The following is a 22,140-nucleotide window of genomic DNA, read 5'->3' as shown; positions in this document are numbered from 1 at the left end:
CATCACTTTATAAAATGTCTGCACGCCTTTTCTCTTCTTTTGCTCAGTTCTAAATTACTCATTCTTTCCTTCATCTTCTCTCTCCTTTTCCGGCTCCCTTTCTGCCATCTCCTCTTCCATTTTTATTTTTTACTTTGCATTCCCCCCTTTTTTCCTCCTTCCTTCCTCTTTCTCCTTCTTTTTTCTTCCCTCCATTCATCATTTCATTCTCAACACTCCTCCCCCATCTCATCTTCTGCCTATTTCTCTAATGCCCTGTTAAATCTACCTCCATCGCTTCTTACCCTGCCTCCATTTTCTAGATTTTTTTTTTTTTTAGACCTTGATCTGATTCTAATAGCTGCCATGCTTCCTCCCCCTCCTTTGTCCTCATCCAGTTGTAAAGTCTACCTCTCCGCCTCTCTGTCAACCCCAACAGAAACATTTCAGCCTCCCCAACACTCTCCCTTAGCATTTTTTCCTCTTTTACATCAAGCAGTCCCTTGCCTCTTTTCTACTGCCCTCTAAATCTCTTGTAAGCGGGGCAAGTGGCGGTGCAAGTACACGCTTTCAGAGGGACATGCCTGCTCTCAGATTTAAATAGATAATGGCAGAGCCCTAGTGCTTGTTGGGCTCTCTGAATAATGCAGGAGATCCCGAAGGCATTGTTGCCAGGCATCACTGATGGCGACATGCATATGCCAGCTCGCAAGCTTGCAATATTGATATCAAGAGAGAGGAAGTGACTCAGTGGCCGTTATTTTAGTTTTTCATCCCTACATAGCAGCTTTGCTCTTTAAGAAGAAGTTAAAGTTGACCTTATGTTTACGCTCAAGCTGACACTAAAATTATGACTAAACGACATTTGTGGTGGTGGTTAAGAAAAGAGTTCTTTATTGTAGAGGAGGACCTGAATGAGGGACTGATGGCAGCGAATGGGAACCCAGTGGCAGCAGGCAACAACAGAAATAATGCATAACAGGGCTGGAGTGAGTGTGGAATGAGGGGGAAGCATCTGACAGGGGTCGCTAGGCTAGGAGGTTGCTGGCAGGTATAGGCAGGGAGATACGCAGGAAGATAGGCTAATGGGTGATGATACACCGTGGTTGAAACAACAAGAATGGTAGAAGTGCCAGGGTAGATATACTGCACGCTGATCAGCTGATGAGAGGCAGGTGAGCAGACTGAGAGAGGTGATGAGCTGATTGCAGACAGGTGTGCACAAGCAGAGCCAGGAGAATGAGGAAGCGAGACCATGCCAACACACACACACACACACACACACACACACACACACACGCACACACACACGGACACACACAGACAGAACATACAGAAAGAGAGACGGACTGACAAGAGGAGCAAAGGGAACACAGGGAAGGAGAAACACTAGGGAAATACACTCTTCTGAGGGTTCATGGTTGTATTTAAAGCGGGAATTAAAAAAACCCAAAAACATTTAGACTGTGGTGAGTGACCTCGATTGGGAAGGTAGTCAGTGGCACAGACCAAATTCATACATGATGTAGTTATAGGTTGAGATGGAGAGATCCAACCTTTTCTCTCACAATACCTCATTGTATTGTATTGTACTGTATATCCTGTACCTCAACTCAGGATTTTCCGCATATTTAAAATTTGAACACCTTTCTGTGTTGAACAAACTGCAGTCCTTAATATGTAAGGTGACAGGGATTACTGTGGCATTCAAAATGGTCACCTGCTGTCACTGATTGGATATTACTCATAGCGGAAACCCTTAATTGTCTGATGATGCTGATGACAAATCTGTATTTTACATGGATCTGTCAAATCACAGTTGGACGTGCAGTCTAGTTCAGTTAGAAAACTGCTGGGTAAGAACTCAGATTTCTGCCTAAGCCTTAAAAAATCCTCTTTATTAAAAATAGTCTGTAAAAGAGTCCAGCCATGATTTTGTGATTGAAGCAAAGCCTTAAATGCCTCAGGTGCATGCTCTTAACACTGGCAACCTGTTGCCATTCATTGTACAGACGACAGTACAGGCGATTGTCAACAGCATGAAAGACAGACACAGAAAGGAGGTACAAACCGTTTCTCTCACTCCCCTCTCGAGTCATAACTCAGACAAATCTGAATTTACAGATACGACGTAGGAATAGGAATAGTTGTGTGTCGCAGATAAACGTCCATGAATCTGTTCTGGAATCACAGAAAATGAAGTAAACTAAACTTGGACATGTACCAGTCTGAGAGTCTCTCAACATATGTTACTCTGATTAGATTAGTTTCAGCTTTCAGCACCCCACAAAAGGTATAAATTAATATAAATTAGGTTTATTGGTCATGCATTCCAAAAAATAAGTGTAACACTAATAAGTTGGCGTTAGTGGTGAATCTGGTGGTAAAGATTAAAAAAAAGAGAAAAATATGAAACATAAACCTGGAAAAAAAGGGTAAAAAAAATGTATTTTAAGGGTTAACTATAAAAAAATCTCATCCTCGATTTTTTTTTTTTTTTGGTTTTATGACAACAATTCGTTGAGGAGATGCTAGTCGCCTGACTCCTATTGTTTGTAGAGCTCAACAGTGATCGCCCACTTTTTAAACGGCTCTTTGTCTGGAAGGGATTTTCCCCATTCAATTGTTCCATTGGAAAAATTAAGAAAATGCTTCAATAGAGTTTTAGACCATGAACCAAGCCAACTAGCTCTGAGATGACTGCAGACAATAAAAACATTTTGATTGAAACAAAAAATAAAAAAGGACAAAAAGGGCAAAGGTACAAGACTGTGTACAGAATTGTCATAGATTTTAGTAGTGGTAGCAGCTCACTCTAGCCGTTCACGGGAGCAGTACACATTTCTGTGGTAACAACGAGCTCCACCAATCAGAGACACTGCTGTTATACTTTTACTTATACTAGGATTGTAGGTTGTGTAAATGTAAATGTAAATGTGCTGTATTTACATAGCGTTAGTGTAGTACTTCCCCATGACATCCCGAATAAAACGTGTTTTTCTTAAAGCGAGGTTGACTTCACACAGACTTCTACGGGGCATTGACATTGGTTTCACAACTTTATAGCTTGTGGTAAGTCTACCTTGGATTAAGGTAGACTTATCACAAGCTACATGATCACACATGCCATAAGCCATGATGTCTGACATCGTGGCTAATAATCAAAATCCTTATTAAATGTGATTTTTACTACTGGAACCACACTTTTGAGCTCTATATGCCAAGTCTTTAGCATGAAGCCTGAGACCAGATTCTAGTAGGGACCCAGATGATCTCCTATAAAGGTAGTCCAAAGTGTTCAGGACATAGTGCCATGAAATAATTTAACCACTGAAACAATAAGATCACCAACACCGTTCTCTTTATCTTTTCTTCCTCCTCTTTCCTCTGATGCCCCTCTGATTTCTTCATTTGATCTCATGTCATGTCCTGATGAAATCTAATCACAGCTGTGATTATTTAGCTTCCCCACAAGCCACTGCACTAATAACTATCAGTGTTATCCATTCAGCCATGATCACTAATCTCCTGGACTGTCGGGCAGCTCATCTGAGATTGGCCTGGTCTGTCAGAACAGCCAGTCATGATGTGTAGCATTATTGCAGTTAAAGGGAAGGGCAGACACTTGGACTTTATGGAAAAAGATTCTCTTTTATAATGTAGGGCTTATGAGCCTGCAACTTTTTGTGCTTGTCAGCCTTTTCAAGGTTTTAGGGACAGTGTGGAAAAAAAGTCATACAGAAATATTATCAAAGGAGAAATAAGTGGAGCTGTAAAAAGAAAGAAAAATATGCTGCATTGTCTCCCTGTATCCTTTCTGGAAGCTATGCGCTGCTGCTTGAGGAAATAAGGGGAAATAAGTAGAGAGAGAGAGTTGTGTTATTGATATTACCTTGGTATTTTCTTTCTTCCTTGTTATTTACCACTTTTTCTATAAAGCCTTTTCCTGGAGGATGCTTCTGACTTTTGAAGAATACAGGGTTGGTCCCTCAGGGGGGAATTTTGGGGAGCTGTTTGTGTGTGGGCGCCTTTCGCCTGTCTGTCACAGAGAAAGGGAAAGTATGGAGAGAGTGAGATGGAAATGAAAGAGAGGACGAGACTAGATGGTGTTTGATCAGTGGGGTGCTGAGTCACACTGAGATGCGATGGAGAGATTGGTGCTTTGCGACAGAGGAGAGGGAGCAGAGAGAAAAGAGACAAAACGGGAGTTTGGAGAAGTAAAGCCTCGGTGGTCTCCTTCCTCCTTCGAGGTGTCTTTCATAGAACAAACACACACGTGCAGACACATGTGCACAATACAATTACTTTCCACTCTCTTTTTTTTTTTTCTGCCTCCATGTCTTTGAGTCGGAGTGTGATCTGTGAGGTAGATGGAGAGAAAAAGATCCAGTCATATATTTTGCCATCCATCAGAGGTGTGGTACAGTGTGTGCAAAAGAGTCTGCTGTCAGCGGTGCTCTCTCTAGAGATGACGAATGTGGGGCCCTAAAAGCTCCACTTTCACATCTCCAACAATGCCGAGCCTCCTCTATTGTTTAGTGGGATTTGCCACTGTGTCACATAGTCACATAGTCACAGTGCATGTTTCTCGAAAAAAAGCATGGGATAAACCCATTTACAGTCACCTCGCTGCTTATGCTTCATTGCAGCCCCACGCAGCACTAAGTATGGGAGAAGTTTTTTTTCATAAAATTAACGATGCATGGAATCAGAATTTTTGCAATATAGGAAGCAGGCGAATCACTACAAAACCAATATAATTGACAATATAAATAAAAAGTGATGTAGGTTTAACATACAAATACAATCATTTACAGTTATAACAGAATATTATGAAATCTTACTTAGTGAGGCTATTAGTTGAAATAATTAAAAGGTAATTTTGGTGTTTTTCAACCTGGACCCTATTGTCCCATGCATTTGTAGTTAATGTGAACAAAAACAATTTGAAATCATTGAAATTAGTCCAGTACTGAGCCACTGTACATCCAGGAAATGTGCTTGTTTTTGCCACTGTCAGGCTCCGATTGGTATTATAAGTGTCTGACTACATTATGGAGGGATGGAGAAGTTGCTGTTATCCTGCCATGCTTTCATGTGTACTGCTACTTAGCTTGCCTCCGCTCTGTCTGCAGCTTCTTTACTCTTGGAACATTTTTCTTTAAGAAAATGTGATTGAAGATCTTTTAAATATAAAAAAATAGCACCAATCTGTGCTATCTGTACTCCAAAAATCAAGCTCCCCAGAACTCCTTGCTCACCAATCGCTTTCCACACTATATGCATGATTCCACACCACTGTCTGACGGCAAGTAACCTTCCATGTTTTCAGAATGAGACTTCTCCATCTTCCCATAATGTAGTCAGTCACTTACAATAACAAACTGAGCCTGTCAGTGGCAAAAACACCACCTTTTGCCTTATATGATTACATAGCAGGCCGGTCCGTAGCTGCGGGACATCCTACTCGCTCAATACCGGACCAATTTTCAAGATCATTGTTCATATCTGACACAAATGCATGGAAAAAATATGGTCCTGAGAAATATTAGATTAGAACATTAGATTATTACAAACAACATCTCCATTTACTCCATTGACGTGGCATTTTTGACTAAAGATTTATTTAAGCCTGTTTATTTTCCAGCTGATGGAATTCATTATTTAAAAGAAATAAATAATTTGACAGTTGAATGAAAACAGCTTTTTACAGTACAAAACATAGGATGAAATTGCAAGTTTGCCATTTCTATTTTTCCCAAGGTAAAAGTGTGTTAACCTCTACGACATGTCATTATTAACGGCAATGCTAATTTCCAGTCAGGGCCAGTTTGGGTTGAATGTGGCTCATCTGCAGGAGGGCCAGAGGCAGCAACAGCTGCCAGCAAGAGAGCAGGAGGGCCACACAGCTGTCACACAGCTCTGACCTGACTGCATACAGGGGGGTGGGGGGGGTAGGGTAAAGGTCCAGTGGCCTGACATGATACTGCAGGGACCCTGACCTCTGTCTGCGATGAGACGGCCACAGCTAATGAGCAAACACACTCAAATATGAAGTATAATTCAGATGAGAATTGACGACAGAGACAAACTCATTTATTTGTTTTGACAAAGATAATTGAGACATTTCAAGTAGAAAGCACAACTATTATTTTACTAGAGCGGTAATAGTCTCTCCTTTTGACAGACCTTCTTTCACAGTGCTGTGGAGGAGGGTCTGGCTAGTCCACACAGCATTCCTTGGATGGGAGAAAAATGTGCTCCGGGTTATTGGCATTTCTTTGAACCAAAGAATGTATTTTCACTGACAGCGGAACGGCTGCAGACCAACTCTGTCCCAGCTCCGGCGATCCGCAGCCCTCCGGAGCAGATACGCAGAGCTTCTCTTTACGTCAGAGATGGATGCCAGAGAGCTCCGCAGCAATTCAGCACAGGGCAGATTGTGCGGGACAGGAAGCCGAGCACAGAAACAAAATAAAACATCCAGATAATTTTCTCACGGTGGATAGTATTTCCCTGCACTACACCTTGACAATGTCATGATGGGGTGGAGACAGGCCTGAAGTCAGCAGGTCAGAGGTTTCATGCTTCTGTTTGTAGAAACTACATCTTGTTATGTCGCACAATCGTACGTGAAGCTGTCAGTCATGGCCGCAGCCGTTCCACAACAAACCCGGACCTGGCGGGTATTGAAGGACAGCGGAGCACGGAGCCAACACACAGATGAGCCAATCCGCAGCTGTTCCACAGTTGGGGGAAATCCAGGGTGACAGTCAGTTGCATTTGTGGGATCACCGGAGGGCTGCAGGACCGAGGCCATTAGAGACTGAGCACAGCCAGAGTGCTGGTACCTATAGCACCCACTAATGGAATACATTCCCTACCGCTGGGATTGGGTATTTTTGTGTGTGCATGCACTTCAATGTCTGTGTACAGTTACACACAGCAAAACCTTTAACATATTTATATGCAGTTAACGAATTACATGCCTATTATCGCATGTATTCCCCTATTTCTGTCATGCTATTGGTTTCCAGCTCATCCTCAGTGTTGGCTGCACTCATTATTGATCCACTATCAGAACTCTCACAATTTTGTCTGTAGGAAGGATCATACAGTACATTGTTAGAGGTAGTTGCCTGTGGGCATTTTGTGAAGAAGATTGATGCCAAAACAGTCGCTCGGTGGTCAATTGATTTTGAAAAGCGAGTCATGATTGAATTGATTTATCAAGGAGGAATTGCCCAACACTTGCTTGTTCCAGTTTCTCGAATGAAAGGATTTTCTCCTTTCTCTGTTTAATATAATTATGTAAAATGATAAATCTATGTATGGATCTTTTACATTCAGGTACATTACCATTAGCTATGGAAACAGGCAGGTTTACGGGTCCATTTAAGGGCTACACGCTTATGTAATGTCCTTCATTTCCGATGAGTTCTTGGGGTTGGAACACACCAAAGCTACGAGACGTAATACGTCTCCATAACAACAGGCGACGCTAGTCTGTGTTGTTGGCCAAAACCGGCAGCTGATTGGATGAACGCGTCATGTGGGTCTGGTTTCTCTGGAAATTCAAAGCCAGATGGTGGCTTGTTCAGAATACAATCTCATATTTTACTATATTTTACTCACCAAAAGTCTTTCTGACAACATTTTAAGCGAGAACTAGGCCATGCAGTTGCTGAATCTGTCTTCATTTCAGATTGATAAAGGTCAGTTGAAAAGATTTCCGTCAGATTTTGAGAGACTCTAGTCCCGCTCATCCCGCTCCTCGTTTCCGGGTTTGCACTCCACCAATCAGATTGGTCATTTGAGTCTGTCTGCCGGCAGTGCCCGCCTTCCGACTGAGCACGTCAGGTCGGCCAAAATGAAGGAAAACCACTCCGGACCACTCCGGACGGACTACGGCACGGAACACACCAAACAGACTTAGGGAGGGAACCTTCTTTGTTGCAGATTTTATTTGTCAAGCTCAACTTGACAGAAAGAAAAAGTTCAGTGTTTGCAATAGAATGCTAAATGTAAGAAATTATGTTCTTGTCTGACACTTATTTCATCATTGCAACAGATATTTTTTGTGTCTTCATGGCCTGGCATTTTAATGTGCATGACACAATGTATAAATTAAAAGTGTATTTGGCTTTCAAGCTGTAGGTTGGGAAAACAGGCTTTTTGGAGATGTCAGCTAGGGCTTTGAGAATTTGTGAATTAGTCAGAAAAAGCATGTTAGATTTATCAATCATTCAAACAATCATTAGAAAGTGGACATTAGTGAAAGTAGTAGAAGTAGTAATCTACCTTTGCCAAATAACACCAACTGTGTTGGATAGCACAGTCTCTATGCCTTAGTTAGATGCTGAAACACTTAATGTAACACATCATCATGTCAGTAGACTGATATGGTTTATGCACAGAATTCAGTGGCAGGTTATAAGCCACAACATTCTGATAATTGTTCAGTTCAGTTTTAAAAGGCAATTAAATGACCAAATTGTTTTGCTGTGCAGAGGTTAAATAGTGTTTTTATTCTCTTTGTTGGATTTAGTTTTCAGTGAAAGAAGCCAGGAATTAAGAGCGTGATTGTGTGTGTGTGTGTGTGTGTGTGTGTGTGTGTGTGTGTGTGTGTGTGGCTTGCGGTGCTTTGCCCTGTGCAGCCCAGTGTGACCATTTTTGTTGACAGCGTGTGTGTGTGTACTTTGAAAATAAATCCCATAGCTCATATCTATACAGTATATGTAGCTACCTCTCCAACTTCTATGATTTCGTCTGTCACTCACTCTTGACATTTTCTTACTCCCCTTCTCTCCGCTCACCTCTTCTTCCCCTCTGCTCTATTTCCTCCCTCTCTCATTTCCAGCTTCTGATATCTGGGTCACTGTCTTCAGTCCATCGGTTTTGGAGGTTTTGGAAGTAGATGGACAAGGTGAGGGTCAAGGGGAAGCCAATGAGGAGTTCAGGAGAGGGGGACCAAGGGAAGATGTGAGGGTCAGCAGTGATGGAGAGGCTGGGAGATAAGGGACGGGTAGCGGAGAGAGAGGTCGGATGAGGGTGCCGGGGCGGAATGAATCAAGGAAGGAGGAGGATGGTAAGGGTGAGGTGAAAAGTGAGGATAGGGAAGGACGGAAGGAAAGAAGAGGAGGGGAGGTGACTGCAGGTGAAAGCTTAAAGGAGAAATCCGGCCAACTTTTACCTGAATCTGGATCGCTAGATGTCACCGAGTACTGTTGATAGGAAACAAAACAACCAAAATGGGTGCTAGCAAAGTGGAGTTTCTGCAGCTAATGGCCAGAGCTCCCAGTTAGCTAAAATGCCAGTTGTGGGGGCATGCTCTAAAGAGTGCCTTTGTGCCTCTTAACAGACACAAAATGCAATTAAATTTCTGTGCGACATGAACAGGGCCCTTACTTGACAACAAGATGCGTTTAAATGTGACCGTTTAAATTCAAAGTTTGTACTATCGCCTACCTCTTTTTCCATTGGTTGCTTTACCAAAAGCCCATAAGAGTTGATCATGGAGGTCATGCCTTAGAGAGTTTAATTCTCCCTCAAAAATAAGTAATTTAGTATTGTGGTTGTTATGACCACATCAGTGACTATGTAACTACATGGAAATGGTCCAAATGATAACTGTGGCTTTCACAGTAAAAGCGTTTCTGAAGGCTAGCTCTAGTCTCGCGCTGAAGCCCCGTGGGAATTCAGCGAGCCTGGCTGTTTTCCAAAGTGGAATTTGGTGGAATAGATCATTATGTGAATGTAGAATATACAGCATTAATGCTTGGTTTGAGGTAGACATCAATCATCTCGTTAGTATTCGTCCACAATGTTCAATTTAATTTCAATTCAATTTCATTTATAGTATCAATTCATAACAAGCGTTATCTCAAGACACTTTACAGATAGAGTAGGTCTAGACCACACTCCAGAATTTACAAGGACCCAACAGTTCTAGTAGTTTCCTCCAGAGCAAGCTACAGTGCGACAGTGGCGAGGAAAAACTTCCTTTTAGGCAGAAACCTGGGACAGACCCAGGCTCTTGGTAGGCGGTGTCTGACGGGCCGGTTGGGGTTAGAATGAAGAGTGGAGATAACAGTCACAAAAAATAGTAGTTTGTAGTAGTTCTTTGTAGTAGTTCATGGCATAGCAGGGCGCTGTGCGGCGTTATAAGGCACAGCAGGACGTAGCAAGGCACAGCAGAGCGTAGCAGGATGGAACAGGGCATCGCAGAACGTGTAGCGGGACCATGGCAACAGCTGCTACCAATAGTGTGTTGCACTATTCCTTTAAGACCGTTTATGTACAACAACATGACTGCTAAACATAATCATGTTGTCATTATGATGACAGTTAGCTTTCCACCTATCCATTAAAACGATGGGCCTACTTCTTCGGGTTTGGGTCACTTGTCCTTGTTTCCCCTCTATCCCCTTCTCTCCCTCATTCCATATTCAGAGCAGCCATTCGGGTCACTTCTAATTACTGGGCACCAATTGGAATTGGCTTTTCAATATTTGACGCTGCAGAGGTGGAAATCACAAGGTGCCGGTGCCAGCTTTCTCTCACCCCCACCCCGCTGCTCGGCGTCCTCCTAGTATGACTTAATATGCCTGATACATTCACCTCACTGCACCAACACTTTGCAATGCAGTGTGACTGTGTATGTTTGTGTGAGGGAGAGAGAGAGAGAAAGAAAGAAAGATGAGACTATTACCGTAAGTCGCTATATGGCCAGCCAATTGTGTGGTAAGAGAAGTGTGTTTAGAGGGTGTGAATGTGACTGTGTGTTTGCGTGTGTGTGTGTGTGTGTTGGGGGGGGGGCTGCATTTGTGCATCAGTGTGTTTTAGAGAGGAATTGAGGGAGAACAGCAGAAAGTGAAAAGGAGGCATCTCTGGGAAGCGAAAGAGGGATAGGAGTGGCAGGATGAGCGTGGGTCTCTCTCTTCTGTCTCTCCTTGGGTCCGCAGTGCAGGAGAAGACAAGATTAAAGTGGATACGCTGCTTTTGAAGTTGGGCGATGAAGAAGAAGAAGAAGAAATAGCAGCTACACACATACACACACACACACAGAGCGGCTTCTTCCTTTTAGCCTATGGTGAGGGAATATCAATGCTGCTTGGACTGCCTTTGCTGTTCCATGATTCCTCACAACACTCTCTCGCCTAAACCCTTTCAAAGAAATCGAATCCTATCCTGCTATTTAAATGACAACAAGGTGATAGAGAAGTTCACTGGATTAAATCCCGACTGAGTTGTGTTTGTGACCATTGTGAGGATTTAGAGCCTGGTCCGCGCAGATACACTGGAAGCCCCAAAAGATAGACGGGGCTAGAAAAAAATACAGCTGTAAATGTTTGCAGTGGTGCTAAATAAGAGGTTTAATCGTCCATTTTTGACACACATACACACACACGCATGCACGCATGCACGCACACACATACACACAGAGACACACACTTAACCAAGCCTAGTGAAAGAGGCCTAAATTTGCGCCTGATGCAGAAATGTCAAGAGGTAAATGTAGGCGTAATACTCAGAGTGGTGAAAGGTCAGACTCGCCCTCCCATTAGTGAGTAGACTCCAACCTAATGCCAATCATCACAGGCATATGGACAGTGTCTAAACGAATGATAAACAATGATCATTGACCACTTCATGGTAATAATTTTGTTATGGCGTGCATGACACATTTACCGTCTGTGTACGTGTCAACGTTTACTTGATGAGTCTGAGGATGCACGTTCAGGCACACCTACTAACATTTCTGTATGTGTGTTTGTGTGTGTGTGTGTGTGTGTGTAGTCAGGTCTGTCAACATCCATTCTCAGCTTTCAAATCAATCTGCATTGATGGACATCGACATGTGCCAAGCTGTCATGAAGACTGATCAGGCTTATATTCGCACTGGATCGCAGTGAAGTGCCCAAAGTGACAAATCCTGAATAATGCTGCTGATGACACTCCAGAAGCTCCAGCTCATAAAGCAATGTGTGTGTGTGTGTGGTGGTGTTGGGGGGGGGGGGGGGGGGGGGGGGGGGGGGGGGGGGTGGTTTAGGCTGTCCAAAATAACCTCAGAAACGCACTGGCCTCATAATGTGAATAAATTGGATTTTAATGTCCTTGTCAAGTCGAATGGTTTCCCATTTGAATTCTCTGGAGGCTGGTACAAGCGCACTCCACCACTGCTTTCCTACTTGGCCTAAAATTCCCTTTCGCTGCATGGGGGGGGGGAATGGTGCGAGCCTTCTTGTTCTTTGGCTTCATCTTTTTGCGTCATTCCCTTTCGACTGCTCTTTTCTCTCGCTCTCTCTAGAAGCCTCAGGACAGTGGAAGATGTGATGGATTTACCTGCTACATTTGCACCATCATTAGGCTAATTCTGCTTACTGTGGTTGAGTACGCATTTTTCTTTTTTTATTTCTCCTTTTTCCAGTCTCTTATCTCATCTATCCATCCGGTCATCTACCCAATAGGTAGTGTCAAACTCAAACCTACAACCAGGAGCCAGTTGCGCCAGCTCTTTGTAAGTTCAAATATAGTCCTACTATAACATAATTGTTCACTAAGGGGACTTTTACTAAATAAAACAGTATATGATTAGTTAGATTTCCCTATGCATGCAGATAGTATAATACCTACATTACATTTACAAAGGATCAGCAGTGAAGTATAATATATTGTTTGCCAACTGAACTGTGATTATTTAAAATTTATCCTACAGGTTGTGATGCTACTGTGACTTCCTGTTAACAGAATTGATTGTATTTGACTGAACAGCAATTCAGATGTTCTCTGCTAACCAATTAAACGTCTTTAAAGTTTTTACTAACTAAGACATTTGTCAAGTTTAAAGGGTTTATCTATCAATCTATCTATCTATCTATCTATCTATCTATCTATCTGTCTATCTATACATCTATATCTATCTTCTACACACATGCTCTAACAGTAATATCACAATAGGTTCATTTTTGTCCATGAAAAACAATATAACAGCTGCATTCTGGAGAGCTCTGCGACTTCCAAGTGAAGACCCACAGAAACACACACTGCCTACACACTCACACACTCTCCCACTGCAATGTCGACACACAAACAACACAAATACAGCTACAACAGCCTACACACTGACCACACATATTTTAAAATATCCGAGGCCGCTACAATCCATTTATTCTTCTTTAAACATGCAGAGCACTCTTGCTATAAACACACACATGCAGCAAACACGCTTGTTCCAGCACACACTCTTCCATCAGTGATGTTTTAGCTCTCAGGCTCGCTGTTTGTGTCTCTGAAGGGACTCCTACCACACAAACCGTACACCAAGAGAAAAGCTGCTTGAATTATTGAAGGCAGAAAGAGAAAGATGGACAGTGAACAGGGAGCTTGTGCGTGAAGGGATGAGAAAGAAGTGGACTGGCAGACTGAAGAAGGAATGGAGGGAGAGAAGGAGGACACATTGGGAAGAAGCAGACTGTACAAGAATATGCATGAGAGGGCGGAGATGCCGAAGGAGGCAGAGAGGAGTAGAGACCGGAAGAAAGAGGGTAGAGGTTTAGTAGAATTTGTAGTTTTCCCTGTGGCTTGTTTGCCTGCTGATGTAAAGAGGAAATGGCTAGATCAGCAGGGGCTTCCACTGAGTTTAACTAGTTGCGGAAATGCATGCGTGCCACACACACACCTATAAAAGGCCATGCCCCACGGGGATATAAAGGAGATGAAGGGAAAGATAAACAGACACTGCGCAGTAACGTCTTCTTCATGCTCAGGTTACCTTGCTCAATAGAGCTGCAAAGGTTGTTGGGCTTTTTCCGCTTTATTGCTCATGTCACTATTTGTGTGTGTGTGTGTGTGTGTGGGAGTTGAGAGTGGTACTTATTGTATGTGTGCTATAAACTGGCATATCTACTGGGCCTCTGACTTCCCCTGGTGCTGGCTTTGTATCAGAACCCAGCTGAACATGGCTGCAGATCAATGCCTTCTCCAACACACACTCTCAAACGCACACACACACACACACACACACACACTTGGACCGGTTTACAGTTTAAACAGCAGGTGGCACAGATAAGAGCAACTTAATCCACAGCCATTTGGACGATTGAATGTGATAGCCACAAAGTGTATCTATCTATCTTCTTTGTAATAATCTTCTTTTGTGTTTTTTTTTTAGAGTAGTCTAACTTTTGCTAACCATGCTGAAGTGAGGTGTAGTTTGGGACACGGTGACATCACTTTTTTTGTGTGGTTACAGGTGCAACAGAGCGCACTTCTGACAAAATTAGGCAACCTTCTCCCTCAAGCTCTTTCTCACTTTTTGGAAAGATTGTCCCAAATGATCACAGGGGTGAAATGTGATACTCTCTCAATGACATCAGTCTTTCCATCTGTGGTTTGGGGTTACTTTAAAGGATTTTGCCTTCTGATATGGTCAGACGACATAGATAATACCCCACCTTAAGAGTAGGGATGCGCTGGTCCAGCTTTAGTCAGTCCAGATACCGATACCTTTGGCTTTGGGTATCGGCCGATACCGAGTACCGATCCGATACCAGTGTTTAATTAATTAGTTAAAATCATCTGTCTGCCGCACTGTGTGGAAGTGACTGGGATCCTTCTTTTATGTGAAAGTCAACATTAGGTTTGGCTTACACATAACTTTGTATAACAACATGTAAGAATATATTAATACACAATTTCAGAATTGTATACATCAGCAACTTGGTAACACAGAATAGCAATTACAAATGTCCTTTGAATGCAGTAACACATTGGTAACTAAAGCAGGACATGAGGATAAAATGTACCTGAAACAGATTGGCCCCATTGTCAACGAAACCAAACCAAGATATTTGAGTCAGAATCGGCCTGATATAATACATCGGTATCAGATCGGTGCATTCCCACTGAAATGTGTGGTCAATGAGCGGGTAATACGTGGACTTTCATGTTGGAGAACAACGTTTTTGTCACAGACCAACAATTAATGTTTTTTTACCATAGTGAATGACCTTTCCAAACCCTAAACCAAGCATTTTAGTTGCTGACCTTAGCCATACCTTTACAGATTATATGCCATAACCACTAGCTATATCCAGGATTGAACTGTCCGAAATCAACGTTCTGTCAACAGGGATGAAAAGAAATAAGGGCCTCATGAAGAAACCATTTTTCAAAACACAACAGCAATATTTCCAGAATGAGGTGCTTGTTTATCTACCGTTTTATTTACTGCTGCATTCCTGAGAACTGTGTATTCACCTAGAACCTCAGTGATTAAAGCTGAAGTGTGGGAAAGTTTTGGTGAGGTATTTCTCCATGACTGACAACGGTGCATACCCATTGTGAAAGCTGTCAGCCGGCATGTATTTACTGGTGGCCAGCTGTGATCACACACACACACACACACACACACACACAAACACTCTGGGCTGGGCTGCCGTTCAATCCCCGCTGCTTCTGCACCCTTGGCCGACGCAGCAGGATGGCTATCAAAGCCATGTGTGTGTTTGGGGTTGGGTTTGGGGGCTGTGTATGTGGGTGTGTGTAACTATGCGTGGAAAGTGTTTATTGGTGAGGCATTCTCCTCCCACATCTGCAGATCACTCATCCTCATAGAGGCCTTCCCCTCGCTTTCATCAAGCCGCATGGGAAAGTGGGAAATAATTAAGGGGTGAATAGAGTGAAGTGGAAAAGTATAGATGAGAAGGAAGGACAGTGGCACATAAAAGAAGAAAAGAGAGTGAGATAGCGAGCGATTGAGTTTTAGCTAAAGTAAGGAAAGCGGGCAAGGCATGTGGCGCGGGTAGGCTCTACCGGTCACCATGGCAACTCTTTAAAGGCCAATCCCCGATGCAATTAGAGTGGCGTTAAGGCAGCCAGTCGGAGGGCAGAGAGTATGAAAAATAATGGCAAGAAAGAACAGATAGACGTAAGGGAAACAACCCTACTGAATGAAGGAAAAAGAGCTATTAAGTGTTTCAGTGTTTGCACAGGATCATTTTGGGGGGGCATCCATTCTTCTACACTGGTTGTGGAAATTTTAATAATGAAGATGCTTCTGGCTAGGTATGTTGAAGGGTTTGTACGCAAGTGTATGTGCAAGCTAGTATGTGCACATTTGTGTGTGTGTGTGTGTGTGTGTGTGTGTGTGTGTGTGTGTGTGTGTGTGTGTGTTAGAGCGAGAGAGAGAGAGAGAGAGAGAGAAAGTAAGCAGTGGTGAAAAACACTGGGTTATTTATTGATACCTTTTACCGCAGAATCCACAGGCTAAAGCAAACTTTACACATGTGAAAGCAGCAATATTTCAACAAGACAAGACATAGGGGAAGAAGGAGAGAGAGAGAGATAGAGAGAGAGAGAGAGAGAGAGAGAGAGAGAGAGAGAGAGAGAGAGAGAGAGAGAGAGAAGGCAGATGTTTGATTTATAGCAGCACAGAGGGATAAAGACTGAGGCTCAGGCCACCAAGGTGAAATCATCAATGAGATTAAACCTAAAAGTATTATTGCTTATCCTCTCAAGTCCTATCTAAGCTCATTAAGCACAAAAGAGCACAACATATCCAGGCCGAGTGAGTTCCATTTTCTTTGTTGGACACAAGATCTGCTTGGTGCTTATTGCTTAAACTAACAAAACAACTGCCCTCATTTTACATCCATCATAAAAGCAACATGCAAACCTAATATCCAGGTTCGCGTAATAAGGGCCTTGGCTGTCGGTCCGATGACGATCACATTGATTAGTTCATCTTCACACTGCCAGTTATTAAGCACATAGATTGAGGATTTTTAGATCATTCGGCTCTCGCGATCATCAGAAGTTTTATAGACGAAACATGGATGGATGTTAAATGGGTATTTATGAGAATGGCCATGCACAGTATATTTAAACCTGCACTTGACTAAAGGTGCCAGTCTGCTTCAAACAAAGAACTTGTCTGTCCTTGAAACCCCCCCCCCCCAACTGATTTTGGAATTTAGCTGGCTTCGTCCAGCTGTTGGCCAGTTCTTTAAGGGGTGAGATAGTTGGGCAGGATTTAAACTTCTCTTTCATTCTCCATTCTGTACAAATCTACTGTACGCCACGTTTGAAAGTCACTGTCTGAAAGTGTGTACCATAACCCCCATATGTATGACTCATGAGATTCTTCTCTTGTTGCTTAAGTTAACTCCTCCACTTGCCTCCCTTCCTCGCGTCTTAGTCGCTCCCTCCGTCCCTCAGAGGAGAAGGCACGGGAGAGACAACTAGGATCTATCAAACAAGGGCCCTGAGAGGCAGCTATGGTTTCCATGACAAGAAACATTTTACCCAGCCTTTGACTGTGGCTGGAACAGGTATAACACAGTCCCTCCAGGATTTCGTGACGTCGCGATCGCGCCAATTCATGCCAATTTTTGTGATCGCAATTTTGACCAATCACCGCAACTTTTTTGCAGATTTGACCAATAACCAGAGTTTCCCACGGCTTCAACCAATCCCAGCAGTCCCACGTGCCAGTCACTGTATCAGTCTGTGACTCTGAGAGCCAATGACCAAGCGGGAGTGAGAACGGGTTGATGTCATACGTACGGGGACATATTCATTTCCTTGTTTAACGAGACGTGTGTGACTCGAACATCTCACATTTACCAACAAAACGAACAGCGAAAGACCGCGCAAAACATGTCAGACTGTCCTGCCCACCTGTAGACATTTTTTTTCTCTGATGTCGCTAAAACGTTGAGCTGTTTCAATCCTGTTGGATCTCCCCGCGACTGACGCGCGCACACACACAAACACACACTGTGGATGCGGGAAAAACTGAAGATGAGACGTACATGATGACCTACATTGAGGACAGCTACTGCTCGGTATTGTAAGTGCAATGACAAGTTAAAGCTCAATAAGAACTTCATCAAACTGTATGAATCTGTGTCCCAGCCCAGGATAAAAAATGAACTAACAACATAAAGATCAACACGCCACTGACAGACATGTTGAAATTCAATTCAATCAATATATTATTTTTTGTCTTAAATCCACCAGCCATTTTCATATTATACCAATATTTACAGCATCCTGAGCCTTTTTGGTAAACTCAGCCTAGAGTAGTTTTATTCTCCCAAAACAAATTTCCTTTTTACTTTAAATGAACTATACAAATTGCAACAAACACAGAAAAAACATTGCAACTTTTATCGCAATTTGTTATATAAAACATCAGGCATTTTGGGTCACAAAATCCTGGAGGGACTGATGAACAGTTGCCTTTAGATTTGGTCGGACTACAATTTGTACGAACATAACTCTACACAACCAAAAACAAGAATCTTGCCTTTCACAATCGTTCGTTGTCCATCCCACATGAAGAGAACGTTACATTAAAACACGACAACAGCACTAGCTCTGCTTGCCAGAGCCGGGTCTTGTCATTGATGGCGGTCTGAATGCCGACCTTATGAGAAGTACACTCTGCTGGCCGTTCATGCAGTGAGTCAACAGCAACTCCATTCCTGTTGGCAACACTTGGAAGGGAAGCAATGAGGATAATTTTCATTGCACATCGAGGGCAAATTGATGGCTTGTGTTGCGGCCATAGCCTACTGAGTGTTTATTATGTAACATTTTCACTCCACTGCCCCGATCCTGGGACCCCCAGAGGGAACTGATTTCTGCCGCTCCGCTGCCCTTTTCAAGTCTCTATCTTTTCTTGTTGTATTCCAATTCTCTCTCATTCCATCCTCGTTTTCCCTCTTTCTCTTCTCTTCCCCCCCACCTCCTTCTGCTCTCTTTTTATTTTGTTCTTTCTTTCTCACACGCACGGACGTCGTTATGACTCTGCTCGGTCTTCATCTTTCTTCGTCGTTCATTTCATTTGCTCTTTTGCCCTGCTCCCTCCCTCTGGCTCTCTTGTCTGGCCTGCTTGTTTTATTGCTTCATACAGTATCTCAGAGCCTCCAGCTAGTCTTTGCTTCACTATTCTTCCACACACACACACACACACACACACACACACACACACACACACACACACACACACACACACTCTGCTCCCAGTTTCATCTTTCACCACTGTCACTCTGTACTTTCTCCTTGCTCTTTCTTTCTCTCCTATGTTTACACCCTCCATCTGTCTAATCAGTCAATCGCCTCTTTTCAGTCTTTTCTCTCTGTTTGTCTTCCCTCTTGTCTTCTATTTCTTATTTCCTACCCCTCCTGTCTGTTTGCGCCTCTAATGCCAAGTGTTTCCCTTCCTCCTCTTCTCCGTCTGTCTCTGGGTATTGGGTCCTGTTCTCAGCCCACAGCTTGGTTGACAAATGGATTATGTCTCCAAAGACGCCACATAACCCTCTCCAGACCTCTTTATTTAACTAGCTGCTATTTTATAGCTGTCACTTCTGTAGGTTTCTACTGGTGAGGTAACGGCCCCTGACAATGCACATTTGCACATGTTTCGCAGCAACTCTTTTGCCCTTATCTTGACGTTAACAATCTTTTTACATATCTCATCTTCACTCATAATGTTGAATCTTATCTCTGACTATGTTTTATTCCCGCTCAGTTCAAGCTTATTACAGACTCCAAACATCCTAGTTATCTCATTTTGGAGCTTCAATGGCAAAGAATGTCAAATATTAAGTAAAATTATCTTGTAAATAATCTCATTTTATAGAAAATTTCTTTCATGCTTTTTCTGACTTGACGTATTAATGACATGACCTACGGAGACCTCCCTCTCAATCTTTCTGTCATTGCTCTGCCCAGGCCCAAATATTAATTTGAAGAAGATCCCAGGTGGGCCCTTTTGGTATTAGAGACATATTAGCTTTGAAGTAGTCTGAAATGAAAGTGCATTATTCAGTGTGGGCTGTGACTTGCCCCCTGTACAATATTGGATAGGTTAGCTCAGGTGGTTAAAGCTTTTCCAAACTGCCCTTTAGTGTGAATTATTTAACATTTTTACAGCAGAAGCCTCCAGCAAAGGCTCGGTCCCGTCACACCTGACCCATATTTCTGTCAGGAAAAAGTTGTATCAACTGCACGACTGTGAACTTGTAACCATGACACCGATTGACCTGACATTTCTCACAAGCTGTATCGGAAAGCACATTAAAGAATAGGAAGTCTTAAAAGTAAGGAAATTAGAGAGAAGACCTTTCTCTATTTAATGATGGTGTTCATTTTCTGTATTCGTTTCATTAATTTCACATTAGGTCCTGTTCATGTGTGTGTGTTATAGTGTGTGCACCCCACCTTTCCTGAAATAAAGGGCAGCTCATCTACCTCACATTAAATTAGCAAATTCAACATGAAATTTAGAACCTTTCCAAGTGACTTCCTCTGCACTTCTGTGCTTCTAGTGTGTGTGTGTGTGTGTGTGTGTGTGTGTGTGTGTGTGTGTGTTGTTGTTGTGTGTCGTCCTCTCCCTCCTCTTAGCTCACTATGTTCCCCAATCACACACAGTACTTGCTCAGAGCCATCCACAACTCCCCACACTTCACATACACTGCGGCACATGACTCCATACAGCCCTACTGAAAATACTAATTCGAAGGATGGAACAATGAATTTTGGTGTGACATTCGAGGGGTGTGTGTGTGTGTGTGTGTGTGTGTGTGTGTGTGTGTGTGTGTGTGTGTGTGGGGTGGGGTGTGTGTGGTGTGTGTGTGTTGTTTGGGTGGTGTGTGTGTGTGTGTTTGAAATATTCTAAAGTGCAGCATCAGGAACTCTTTGCCATTTAATCTCCATGTCATTATCAGGGCACCTCTGCATGACATGTGTGTGTGTGTGTGTGTGTGTGTGTGTGTGGGTGTGTACCTCTGCCTCTGTGATTATTACAAATTCCATACGGTTAGAGGATGGATGGCATGTTGCTGTGAGCGATTCAAGCTGAGAGAACAGGGATCCCATAGAAAGAGAGGAAGATGGATGGAGAAGCACACAGAAGGTGACCATGGAGGAGAAGAGGGAAGAAATTCATTGAAGGGCTGGTTGGGGTGCTGTGTGACGGGACACAGAGAGGGGAATGACATATGTGGCTCAGACAGGTGCTGTGGCCACAGCCACAGACTGAGTGAAAGACAGAGGCAGTGTGAAAAATTGATGTGCCCTACTTACAGCAGCTGAGCAGAGACAGGAGAGGGAGGGTAGGAGGCTGGAATGATGTTAGATTTAGGAAGCGAGCAAACCCAGTTGTGTTTTTTTGTTCTTTTTTTTTTTTATGCATTACATCACGCCAATTTGTTTCTGGGTATGGGTGTGTGCCTGTATCTCGTTTAGCTTCGTGTTCAGCCAACATGCAGCGCAGCGTGGCTGCTCTGGTTTTTTTTTAAATCATCTCTGTGTGATTTGTTTTCAAACTAACAGTTTCTTCTACAGGCTTATGGAAACGAGCAAAAAATTCTTCTCTCTTACACACACATACACACACACACAAACACACTACTCTGGAGGCCTGGGCCACGCAGCTCCCATTAGCCCATCTCACACTCTTCTGCACTGTTTGACTAGGTGGAGCCTTTTATCCGCCCTCCTCCTATTTGCACGAGGCGGGAAGAAGAGCTGGTCCCTGAATGAGTCAGCAGAATGGAAACCACCACACGTTAATCAACGTTCCCAAACTCCACACAGGAACAACTAAGGAGCTTTGCCGCGTTAGCCTGTTTACTCCAAGGAATTTCTTAATGACCAAAAAGGATTTATGGAGGCTAAGTTGCAGGCCACCCTGGGGTTGGGCCTTTGAATTTATGCTGTTCTCAGCAGCCGGCTTAATGCCATGTAGTGACCATGACTCACCAGAGGGCCGAGATTACTATTACAGAAACCTAGCCCGCAGCGTTTCTCTCTCACCACCCCACTTGTTAGGTACGTAGTTATGAATTGATGTGCGACATTGAAGGCATCTGAGGCGCTTTGAAGGTGTTGCCTAGGACAGGCGAGGCATCACCATTTAGATCTCCTCCTCTGCATCCTCCCCCACTTTTGTTTCTGTCCAGAGTTTAATGAGCGGTAGCGTTTCCATTTGATTGACAAGGCAGCCTACGCCCGTTACCAAGGAGATGATCACACATTTAATTATCCCTCGTAATAGCATACAGTGTGTTCATTGGCCATGAATATATATGCCACCGTCAGTTGACGGAGTGAGTGACACTACCGCTAGCCTAAGGTGACAAATTGATC

The 22,140-nt window shown here is 43.2% G+C and overlaps 1 protein-coding gene across 2 annotated transcripts in view; it reads left to right on the top strand.

Annotated features, from left to right (window-relative positions):
• Nucleotides 1-22,140, top strand: part of dlgap3 (discs, large (Drosophila) homolog-associated protein 3) — a 136,364-nt gene that overhangs the window by 9,201 nt on the left and 105,023 nt on the right. The gene's annotated exons all lie outside the window — the stretch shown is intronic.

The sequence above is a fragment of the Etheostoma spectabile genome, chromosome 14 (assembly GCF_008692095.1).
Source record: "Etheostoma spectabile isolate EspeVRDwgs_2016 chromosome 14, UIUC_Espe_1.0, whole genome shotgun sequence".
Taxonomy (NCBI): Eukaryota; Metazoa; Chordata; class Actinopteri; order Perciformes; family Percidae; genus Etheostoma; species Etheostoma spectabile.
The sequence above is the reverse complement of the archived record's forward strand: the minus strand, read 5'-3'. Positions and strand labels throughout refer to the sequence as shown.